This window comes from Dermacentor silvarum, chromosome 10, assembly GCF_013339745.2.
Source record: "Dermacentor silvarum isolate Dsil-2018 chromosome 10, BIME_Dsil_1.4, whole genome shotgun sequence".
NCBI lineage: Eukaryota > Metazoa > Arthropoda > Arachnida > Ixodida > Ixodidae > Dermacentor > Dermacentor silvarum.
The window spans coordinates 148,259,916-148,272,150 of NC_051163.1; positions in this window are offsets into that span (position 1 = coordinate 148,259,916).

The following is a 12,235-nucleotide window of genomic DNA, read 5'->3' on the forward strand; positions in this document are numbered from 1 at the left end:
ACCTTTTAAAAATTTTGTCGCGCGCAACATGGGGTAGTGACCGAAAATGCCTCCTGAACTTGTACAACAGTCTTGTCCGCTCACGCCTTGATTACGGAGCTATAATTTATAATTCCGCAACGCCAAGTGCATTAAAAATTCTAGACCCCGTTCACCATCTGGGCATCCACCTCGTGACCGGTGCTTTCCGAACAAGACCAATCCAGAGCCTCTACGTAGAGTCAAATCAGTGGTCACTTCATCTGCAGTGTTCATATAATAGTTTTACATATTTTCTTAGAGTACACGCGAACATTCAACATCCCTCTTATTCAACCATAAACGACATGACCACTGCCACACTCTTCCAAAATCGACTGGCATCGAGAAAGCCGTTCTCTTTGCGTGTGAGGAATCTTAGGAAATGGGTGTTCCGTTGCTTGAACACTGTCTTATGGCTCCAGCGAAACTGTTACCGCCGTGGCAGTGGCAGCTCATAGAGTGTGACACATCATTCGTAGAGGTCACTAAGCACGCACCAGAGGCACATATCAAAATGCATTTCCTTGAACTCCAGTCCAAGTACACATGCACAGAATTTTATACAGACGCTTCTAAGTCACGTGACGGGGTGTCGTATGCCGCCGTCGGCCCATCCTTCTCGGAATCCGGTGTACTCCACCCGGAAGCAAGTATCTTTACGGCTGAGGCATATGCTTTATTGTCAGCTGTGAGGCATATAAGGAAATCTAAACTTCAAAAATCAATCATATTTACAGACTCTCTAAGTGTCGTAAACGCTTTAAAGTCACCCTGTAAACAGAAAAATCCTATACTTATTGAGCTCTATTCCTTACTGTGTAGAGCGTATGTATCTAACCAGCATATCATTATATGCTGGGTGCCTGGCCATAGAAGCATTGAGGGTAATGTGCTAGCTGACCGAATGGCTACGTCAATAACACCACACGCTACTTATCCTACAGCTGCTGTTTCTGCAACAGATTTGAAACATTTCTTGCGTAAGAAATTGCGAAGCCATTGGCAACGTCTGTGGGATGCAGAAACAAATAATAAGCTTCACTTGATTAAGCCACAGTTAGGTTTCTGGCCCCCCGTAGCGAAAACACGACGAACTGATGTCCTATTCTGTCGTCTCAGAATAGGTCATACATTTGGCACCCATAGTTTTTTGTTGACCGGGGATGAACCACCAACCTGTGGTAGATGTGGTGAGAGGCTAACCGTCCTCCACGTTCTCCTGGAGTGTCGGGATGCCGAAGCAGATCGAAAAAACATTTCCCTTTAGCTTACCGCTATCATGTCCCTCAGCATCCCAGTATGTTTCTTGGTGAGGAACCGCTGTTTAGCACCAAAGCAGTCCTCGCTTTCTTAAACGACGTGGTACTGCATGTTATAAGCCCAATAAATTCATAGCGCATCCTCCCTCCAGAGGATGCTGGTGTGATAGTTTTGTATAAGCACATGCCTCCAGGCCCTTGTGGTTCAAGGGCTCTGTTTAGGCAGTAGTGCTTCTTTCCAATTACTACATCTTAAATATTTTAAACATCGTGTCATTCTTTCTCAATGCATTCACCATTTCATAGTACACGTCATTAGTCATTGCCATGATTTTAGTGCATATATATTTTACGCATTTTACAGCGATTATTTTTAGGCCCCTTTACAGCCACACTTCATCTACTTCTCAGAATTCATCGCTCCACTGCACACTCACAAACACTGGCATGGCACTCTTTGGCCATAACTGGCCCTTGCGCCATAAAACACCACACATCATCATCATCATCTGTATATATTACGTAAATACATTTTCCTTTTTTTATTTTTTCTACTCTTATCCCCGTCCCAATGTACTGAAACTGTAAAATGGTGGAGCGCATTAAAGAAAAACATCGAGCTGCTCTTTGCAAAACTTCTGCGAACATACGGTTGTACAAAGCAATCTATTTACTTGAAATCAATATAACATACTTTGGCATTGTGGCCTGAGACTGCTAAAGTCTGTCCTTTATTTATTTCGATTTCCTCCAAATGCAATGGTGTGCCAACAAAGAGGCAGTTGCATACATCACAAACACAAATTTACAATACGTACCTAACACTTCTCTTCCTCTAATAGCACATATTTTGTGATTAACATTTCCAAATTACAGTAGAAACGATTTCACGATTACTTTAGACAGTAATGCTATTAGCGTTCGAGAACTGTAGCGATGGTCTCGTTCTTTCTTAAACTTATTTCATTATTCTACAAATGAAGCCATCCCCCACTTCAACCAAGGACGTTATAAGTAAAGGTCTTTGAAACATTGTTCTTGATAAATGCTACATGTGTAGCACAGATGCACATAACATCGGCTATTTCACTGGGACGCCGTTCCACATTGTTATTCTTATGCGCATTTAAAAAGTAAACACAAATTGGAATAAGATCATGAGTGAAAGGCATGCGAATACAGCATTGACCCTTCTTTTGGACCCGAGACTGTAGAATTTAAGCTCTAATCAATTCAATACCTCCATTGTCACAACAGTCTTTATTTTATGTGGTAAGAGGAGCTTGACGTTCCTGTCAATTTTGATATTTCAGAGTGTCTTTTTCTCTCTCTATTTTTGTCACTCGCTACTGAATGAAGATGGCGCACTGGGAACCAAGCCTAACATTATCTTTTTCGCTATATTACATTACTAGTTTAATAATGTTTTGTTGCAGACTACTAGCACACAAAAAAGTATGTGCGAAAATTTTTGCAAGGCCATCATAAATTTTAAAAAAACTGCATGGCTGCGTCTGCTATCGGCTTTTCCAAATGTCTTTCATCACCTACTGTTGTCGCTATTTGTATCTTCTTAAGGTGCATATTTTAGTTCGCGTACATGGAAGGACGGTAGGAGAGATTTTTTTTTCTATAAGTCGATTATTTGAGCCTCAGTGTAAATAGCATGAACGAAAATATGTGGCAGTTTCGTCAAAAGGGCGAAGCATTGATGGTGATATCAAAGTATGAGGTTGCACTTGGATGTATCCTCGGATGTTGTTCTTACTGTACATGAATGCGACACTTTAGCGCAACGCTGCACGTTAGGTAACTGATCCTGAGCATAAGAAACAATGGCCTGGCTGCAACCAGGCGTCTCAGTACGCTCGCGCGATGAGGTGCATCGCCAGTAGCGTTGTAGGACGCGCAGTTCGGTGGTGCACGAGATGAGACCAACGGTTAATGGTGGGCTCTAGTCAGGGCCCAGTGAAATATCAAATAACGTTTAGCTTGACGTGTACTGTCTGTTCCACTCAGATCTGTCCATGCACACTCAGCAGGAACACTAGTGTGCTTATAGTGTGCGACCTCACAACGCTCATGTGAGCCTGCAGTGGGAGGCAGAACGCTGTCGTTACTCTGCCACAAAACTAATTGAGCGAAGCGTTCATGGTATCCTTTGTCGTTTTTGCAGCCAATTGCAATCCGCATCTAAGAATAGCTTGTGCCAATGCGCTGTCGATAGCGCGACAGCATAACGGCGACAGCTTAAGAGCCCAAATGCACCTCGGGCATTCCTATCGCAACTGAAATGGCCTTATCAGCGTCTTAGTATATGTCATTGGGTGCCTCAGCAATTCTCCTTGTAATTTTTGCTTAATCAATCCTAATAATAACGCAAGCTTTCTAGAACAGTACTGGCAAGTTTATTTCGTATATGGAATATTATATGTGCACAGAAGATATGTTAAAGGGTTCATTTAATATTTTTGAAAGCAAAAGCAGTGAACGGGAAGGAAAGAGCTGCAACTATTCAGTGAAAACAGAATGCGTCTACATTTTTTTAGAATAAGTTTTTCTTTATTAGGCTCGATTATTTTGGGACACTTCAGCTCTGTCCAACTTCGACAAGTTTGCAATCATCTGCGTCGTAAGGTAATATACTTCGTCCGGTCTTTCTGCGGTGCATAGTGACTCATACTTAGTGGAACCGATTCCGTGAAGTTATGTACTGTACTTACGAAGCCGGCGTAGCCGTAATATTCTTTGTGTGACCTCCAAGGGTAGCGCGCGGTCTTTCGGTATTCATTTTCATGTCCAGTTGAGCCTTTCAAAATAAGCTCGCTGGCTAACCGATGGGAAAAGTGCCTCCACTTGACCAGTGTAGAGCAGGACTCTAGATTTGTTTAGAACGTGTTCATTAAGTGCCCTAATATCTCTTAGCCAGTCCGAAACTAAGTTACGTTGGAGGAATGGATTTTTGATCTGAAATATCGCGTCTGCTCCAGCATGCAGCACTATTTTTCTTGCTGGTAATATTCATAAAAAATAGCACTGTAGCATCAAATTTCATCGTTCATAGGACTTGCGTGGTCATTGTATAAGGTGAGATTATGAAACAGGGTAGATTCTTTATCGATCGTAATATAGTCTCCGTTGCAGCTCTAGCATAAACAGAGACTATACCCGTATTGATTGGACGTATGCTCCCTCCGAAATACGTTTAGTCCCATGGTGTTCTTTAAAGCTCATAAAAATAACCCCCGAGCACCGTCGCACAAGCGCACCTGAAATTAATGTTGAAGTTTCACATGTCTATTTATTTATTGAATTTCCTGCGGCTATCAGCTTTCTTATTAAGTTAAATATTTCTTCAAACTCGTTGCGCCCATCCAGGTAAGCATCGACGTGATATACAGAATTCGCTAGAGTCGGCTACTTGAGCCACTGGGCCGAGGAATCTGTTGCCTCCCTTGAGGTAACAAACGCGAAACTAGAAACTTAACGCGATCACGAAGAACATATGTGAGGAGAACGCTGTGCTCTTTAGCGGGGGAAAATGATGACGACAACAACATGATGAGAAAGGACGACCTTTATGCGGAGAGCCTGAGCTGCTTCGCAGTGCGACGTCGATGGGTGACGCACATTGAACTGCTTCGGGAATTGGCTTGGCTACGGCTGGCACATCACGGTTCCGGGATTTAAAAGATCATTTGCCTGGTGCTGAAAATTTATATGCTCAACTCTATCCAGTGTGGCATGCATCAGGCAATTTCAAAGTTACAGGGAGCTAAGTACAAAGCAAATTATTATCGGAGGGCTCAATACCAGATTAATATCAATAGCCATCACAACATAATGCCATGCCATCGCAAGGCCATTGAGCGTAGCAGTGGCGTTTTCAATGGCGGGGTGTGTAGTGGTTAAGAGTCAGCAGTGTACTTGTCAAATGAAAGTAAATAAGGCAAAATTTGCTTGAATGAATAATCAGGAAAATTATAGTGGAAATTGATATAGGGTGCTAAATCCAACGTACAAACGCAAACAACGTAAATATGCGCGTGAAGAAAAGATGTCGAAGGTTTTCTGGCAAATCATTGTTAGACTTGCAAGGACTGTTTGCCTGACCTTGTAAACACTTTCGTTATCGAGAAGATTTCCCGCGTGGCACGGGAAATCGCAGAATCTGAACGGATTTCTAGACTTGGGAGGGATGTGTCAGCGTGGCCTCCATCACGCGTTTAGACGAAAAGCTGTGCAAATGATATCTTGCACAAATGATATATTGACTTATCATGCGCAAATTGTAACTTCTGGCTCGGGCAGCGTGTATAAATGTATATTGGTGAATCATTCACAATAAATGTTGTTGGAAGTTCGGGTGATCGCCCTTGTCGTCTCTTCTCCGTCTGTGTATTTATCGCGCTGCCGCCTTTAACATAAGTACCAGCATGCCCAATTCGCTGCATTAATTACCAATCAACACTCTCAACAGACCTAGCTGGTCCTCTCTGGAACCATTTGGCTTTGATGGTAGCCAGGTCACATGTTGCACCGTCTTCGACCCCGTGGCGCCAGCCTCGACCTGCTTGTTTCCTACTGCGGCACCTAAGTCCAGTTATCCCGGTTTTTTCCGCCGATGCCAACAGCACGAAAGGCGAAGGTATGCCATCTTTAGAGGTACATCATCTGTCGAGCGGACCCCTATTAGCCACCACGGCATAGCCCGTCACCCTGCGTCATCTACAGTTTCTTTAAATCTGCTGTAAATTCAGTAGCGTAGGTAGGGCATCCGGCACTAGTAGTGTATGTAGATAGCGCAGCCTTAGTTATCCCCGACCCTCCCAATCCTTCACCTACACAGATGCCTTTGCTTCCCGAGATCACTAAGGTACAAGTCATAATTGGGACGGCGAGTCACTCAGCAGCAGCAAAATATTAAAGATGAGGTTAGCCACCAAACAGTGTTCTTTTTTTCAATGTAACAAGTACAGACACAAGAACACCTCAAACTTTCTTTGAACTTGAGCATTATGTAAAAATGCGGTTCATTTGTTTTCTGCCTGAACTATTTATCGGACACTTGGATTACGCATTTTTTTATTAAAATGGTACACTTTTCTGTCAAATGCTGCAGATTTTTAATGCATTTTTCTTCTTCCTTTTTTTCTGTGGACAATATGACAAGTGTCAGAAACCGATCAACGATCGAGGTGCAGCGCAGATATGTTTTGATGAGCTTTGCTTGGAAAAGTTCTCGCACGACTCAACTGCAACACACATGACAGGGGAAAATGGAATCATAACAGTCAAATTTGAAACGGTCTCAAAGTTCAATTTGCCAATGAATTCCTAAAACAACGGCGCCATCCTAATCTTCATTGCATTAGAATGCTTCTAAGAAGCATTTACGTGCCTTCGCTGTCGAAAGGTCTTGACAACAATTTCTTGGCCAGATAACTCTTCCTAAATTTGAGTGGCGAGCGCTTTCAACATTTGAAATGTTTCTTTATTCTCGAATACAACAAAATTAGGGTCAGTGAAGCAAAAAAAACAACGTTACTTTGACCAGTTCTTCATGCATACATTAAAGCTTTTCATAAAAAATATCAACGCTTAGCATTCAGAGATTTCCCTTTTATTGCGATAGCAATTATATGGACACTCTAAGCGCATTCCTTCCGTCGCCGTCGTCGTCGCCGTGAGGTTACGTATAAAGTCCAACAGCAAGAAATTCGTCGCCGCGCGCCGTATGTTGTATGTGCAAGTGAAAGCGCGCGAGGGACGAGCGCTTTCACGGAGAGCGAACGTACGGCGTCTCCGATCATGCGAAAGGCCGTGGGAGGATCGGAAGGAGGGAGGAGGGCGGGAGGAGAGGCGACGTTTAGCTGCGGCACTAAATGCGTATGTTTCGACCGGGCGCAAGGGGAACTGACGACTCAACCTCCCACGCGAAAGGAGGAAAGCGGGATGTCAGCGCGGGAGGGAGGGTGCGTGGCTTCTACCCTGCCAGGAACTGCGTACTTGTACTTTGCGCGGCTGAGGACTGTCGCGCGCACCGTATCTTGAAAGCGATCTCAACACGGCTCTGGCCTTTGTATGCGCTGTGCTTTCGCCGCTCAGTATCCATTGAAGCGATAGACCACACGAACGTTCGGTCACTGCTCCTGTCGCGCTTGCTCACGCCCGCCAGCGTTGTGACACTGCTTGTCTGCGATCATCGAGTGTGATCTATCATGTTTGCTTGAGCGCGCTGACAGCCATGCTAGTTAATTCAGTTAGTAAGCGAATGTGCGCAAGTTTATGCAGCCCATTAAAACTACGATCCTTACTCCCGTATACTCTACTAGTAAATTTTCTATCGGTATTGATGCTCCTTGCCTGGCGGGCGAAACTGCGCCTTTTATTCTTTTAACCCAAACGCACCTGGAACTCACAACCAGTCTTAACACAGCGTATCGCCGATGCCGAACCTGGCGGCCTCACATATATATATAGATATATATAGATATGTGTGTGTGTGTGTGGTGTGTGTGTGTGTGTGTGTGTGTGTGCGTGTGCGTGTGCGTGTGCGTGTGGTGTGTGTGTGTGTGTGTGTGTGTGTGTGTGTGTGCGTGCGTGCGTGCGTGCGTGCGGGCGTGCGTGCGTGCGTGCGTGCGTGCGTGTGGTTGTGTGTGTGTGTGTGTGTGTGTGTGTTGTGTGTGTGTGTGTGTGTGTGTGTGTGCATCGCTGCTACAGAGACAAAAGAGGAAGGCAGGGGCGCGAAGCACACGAGAAGCCAACCAGTTAGTGCTGTGCCTCCCCTCCTGTTCCGAGACTCCTTCCGCGTGTATGTGTGTATATATAGGGTTATTCAGCGAACACTTTCAAAAATTCGTAAAGGTTGCCTGTGGCAGATAGCACAATTCTAGTTCATGAGCTGGTCTACTCGAAGAGGCGGACATTACTTGCACAAGAAATTGAAATCCATAATCGCATAATTACCAGAAATTTCACTAATTAAGTTTTTAACTAATTACCTGATGGCCCCATATTGCAATTTACAAATTTTAGCCGTGGAGTTCGCAAGGTGGATCCACTTGAAAACGAATTCTTGGGATGACACCAGTTCCGAGATATTAATTCCCGAACTGTGCGGATAAATGCATTGGCGTTCCAGTTAGGTTCTTAAGAAAACGTCGCTTTATGCATTGAAGCACAAAATTAACTGGAACGCCAATGCATTTATCCGCAAAGTTCGGGAATTAATATCTCGGAACTGGTGTCATCCCAAGAATTCGGTTCAAGTGGATCCACCTTGCGAACTCCACGGCTAAAATTTGTAAATTGCAATATGGGCCATCAGGTAATATTTAAAACTTAATTCGTGAATTTTTGGTAATTAGTCCATTATGCATTTCAATTTCTTGTGCAAGTAATGTCCACCTCTTCGAGTAGACCAGCTCATGAACTAGAATTGATCTATCTGCCACAGGTAACCTTAAATAAATTTTGAAAGTGTTCGCTCAAACACCGTGTATATATTTATATACATATATACTACGCGAATACACATCGGTGCGCTCAAGTTCGATTAGCTCCGTTAAGCTCTCTGGTCCCGCCGCCGAGTAGTTTCACCGAGCATCTGTCGTAATTTATCGCTCCTGGCCGGGAGTCTAATTCGTGCACGTCCCTAATGATGTCGCTTCGAATAGTAAGCAGAAGCAAACGAGGAGAGCACAGAGGAAGACAAAGAAGAAGCGTGTCCAATTTGCATCGTGTCCACCGCGGCCGCTCACAACGAGTGGATGAACCCGATCAATGCTTGAATCGGAGTTTTAGATGAAAATTAGCGAGAAAAGATTACCGAATTATATGCAAAACAATCAAATAAGAGAGAGAGTAAAGGTCTAGCACATGCCAAAACACAACTGATGAGCATCCCTCGGCGTTCGCCTCGCATGGCCCCGATAGCCATGAGCTAGTCACAAGACCGCTTGATCGGCTTCTGGTGGAGGCGCCACTGCAAGCGCAGCCTCGAGAACCAACGCTTTTTTCTTAATCTCGTTGTTGCCGGCCTTCTCCGTTGTATGCGTTTTCTTGTTCTGTTGTGTTCCACCTTCAGCGGGAACTGTGGCTTTTCTGCGAAGCACCGCGTCCCGCTCAGAGAGCCCAACGCGCAGGGGGGGGGGTGGTCACCGGCACGACGAGCCAGGAAGTGTAACGCTTTCGATCATCACATGGGAGAATGATAATGACGTTTAAGTTGTTCTAAGGGACTCGTTTGAAGCATCATACTGAGCGTGTAAGTAGTCCGACAGCGCAGCGTGTTGCGGCTCAGTAGTGAATGTGGAAACACGCTTGCGCTTCTCGAGTTCCCGCCGAAAACGTTACGAATAACCCGCGCATGGTCGAACGGCTTCATAACGAAGTTCTTGGGGCCACCAAAATCATTCGCTATACAGGTCACTTCGTTGTAAAGATCACCCACCGCCCTGCTCCATAGGTCAGCAGTGTGGGAGAACACTCACTCACACTCACTCACCATAATTTTTTCCAGGCCCCGCACTCACTCACGTTCACACTCACCTCCACTCACACTCACAGCACTCACTTGCACTCGCACTCACTTCCAATCACACTCACTGGCGCTCACTCGCACTCACCTCCACTCACACTCACAGACACTCACTCGCACTCGCACTCATCTCCACTCACACTCACTGGCACTCACTCGCACTCGCAGTCACTTGCACTCACACTCACTGGCACTCACTCGCACTCACCTGCACTCACACTCACTGGCACTCGCTCCTTTCGCGCTCACCTGCACTCACACTCACTGGCACTCGCTCCTTTCGCACTCACATGCACTCACACTCACTGGCACTCACCCGCACTCGCAGTCACCTGCACTCACACTCACTGGCACTCACTCGCACTCACCTGCACTCACACTCACTGGCACTCGCTCCTTTCGCACTCACCTGCGCTCACACTCACTGGCACTCACTCGCACTCGCAGTCACCTGCACTCACACTCACTGGCACTCACTCGCACTCGCACTCACCTGCACTCACCTCACTGGCACTCGCTCCTTTCGCACTCACCTGCACTCACACTCACTGGCACTCACTCGCACTCGCACTCACCTGCACTCACACTCACTGGCACTCGCTCCTTTCGCACTCATTTGCACTCACACCACTGGCACTCACTGGCACTCACTCGCACTCGCAGTCACCTGCACTCACACTCACTGGAACTCACTCGCACTCGCAGTCACCTGCACTCACACTCACTGGCACTTACTCGCACTCGCACTCAACCTGTACTCAACACCTGACTGGCACTCACTCACACTCACCTGCACTCACACTCACTGGTACTCGCTCGCACTCGCATTCACTTCCACTCACATTCACTGCACTCACTCGCACTCACCTGCACTCACATTCACTGCACTCACTCGCACTCACCGGCACTCACTCTCACTGGCACGCACTCCCACTCACCTGCACTCACCCTCACTGGCACTCGCTCCCACTCGCACTCACTTACACTACATTCACTGGCACTCACTCGCACTCACCCCTTTGAAATGAGTGCGAGTGTGATTGAGTGAACTCATGAGTCACTGTGCCGATCTATAACCGCTCACAATTCGTTATATTCAAACGAAGCTTCCAATTTAGCACCTGTTGCATCGGGAGTGCGCCAAGCAGTGTTTTGGACCCAGGTTACTTTTAATATACGTAAAAGATTTGCCTTCCCGATTACACGGTAACAGCCGTCTATTCGCTGGCTATTGTATTTCGTAACCGCGAAATTAATCACAGTGATAATCACCATATACAAAATTCTGCCTTTTCTTGGTGTCAGGAGTGGCAGACGACTCTAAATGCCGAAAAATTTGTAATGCTAACAGTAAGAAAGAAACAGATATCTGAGTTTACTTACATTATTATTGACACACCTCTCACTTGTACATTTCAGCGTAAATATTTAGGTGTCACTTTAACATACGCTCTCCGATGGGAAAGCCATGTTAACAAAATAACCTCAAGTGGAAATCAATGTACATGCTGAGCACTAAACCGACTCTTATTTCTGAGAAGACACCTCGTCTTGCGCCCCCAGATAAATTGCTGGCCTACAAAATGCTGTTCGAAAATTTGCTGGAGCACGCCAATATTGTTTGGTTTCCGTACACAAAATAACACATTGCAAGGAATGGAAGGGGTGCAGAGGAAGGCAATAAGGTTATGTTTTAATAAAATACAAATTAACGGATTCATTGACTAAATTATTAAAAGAGAGCTGGTTTATTAACACTGCAAGGTAGAGCGAAACTAGCACGACTAAAGGTTTCGTTTCAATTTATTCATGGTGACATAAACATTGACGTCAGCCCTAACTCTCTCTGTCCATCTCTCTGTCATTGACATTAGACGTGTGCATGCTTGCCGCCCATGCTCGGCTAAGCTCCCCTTCGGTCGGACTGAGCCAAGGAGAGCGGGAATAGAGGGAGAGATTGGACTGTCCGTATACTTAGTCCAACCACTTAACGCTGAAACAAATACAAAAGGGAGAACAAGCGGTATGCATCATTGCATCTTCGCTTTTCTCCATGTATGCGAGCGTGCGTGTCTGTTACTCTGTGATAACTTTGCTAGTTCCCTCTTCCGCTTTGGCTGTTTATATAAGGAGCCTGCACGTGTACGTTTAGAGGGAAGCAGGAAGAAAATTTGGCGCCATTCCACCCTCTGAAGGCGGATTACCAGGGAAGCTGTAGCAAATCACACGGTAATTAAACGTCTTCACTCAGTGAAAGTCATGGCAAAATTTGCCGCTCATGATTTGGATATGTCTGCCATCCGCGCTCCAGCCCATACATATTCCCGGGTGTATTAAAGAAAATGTCGCAGTTTCGCCTGAAAGGCGAAGCTTCGGAGTGCGATAGCAAGTTAGTAGGGGGGAGAGCTATACG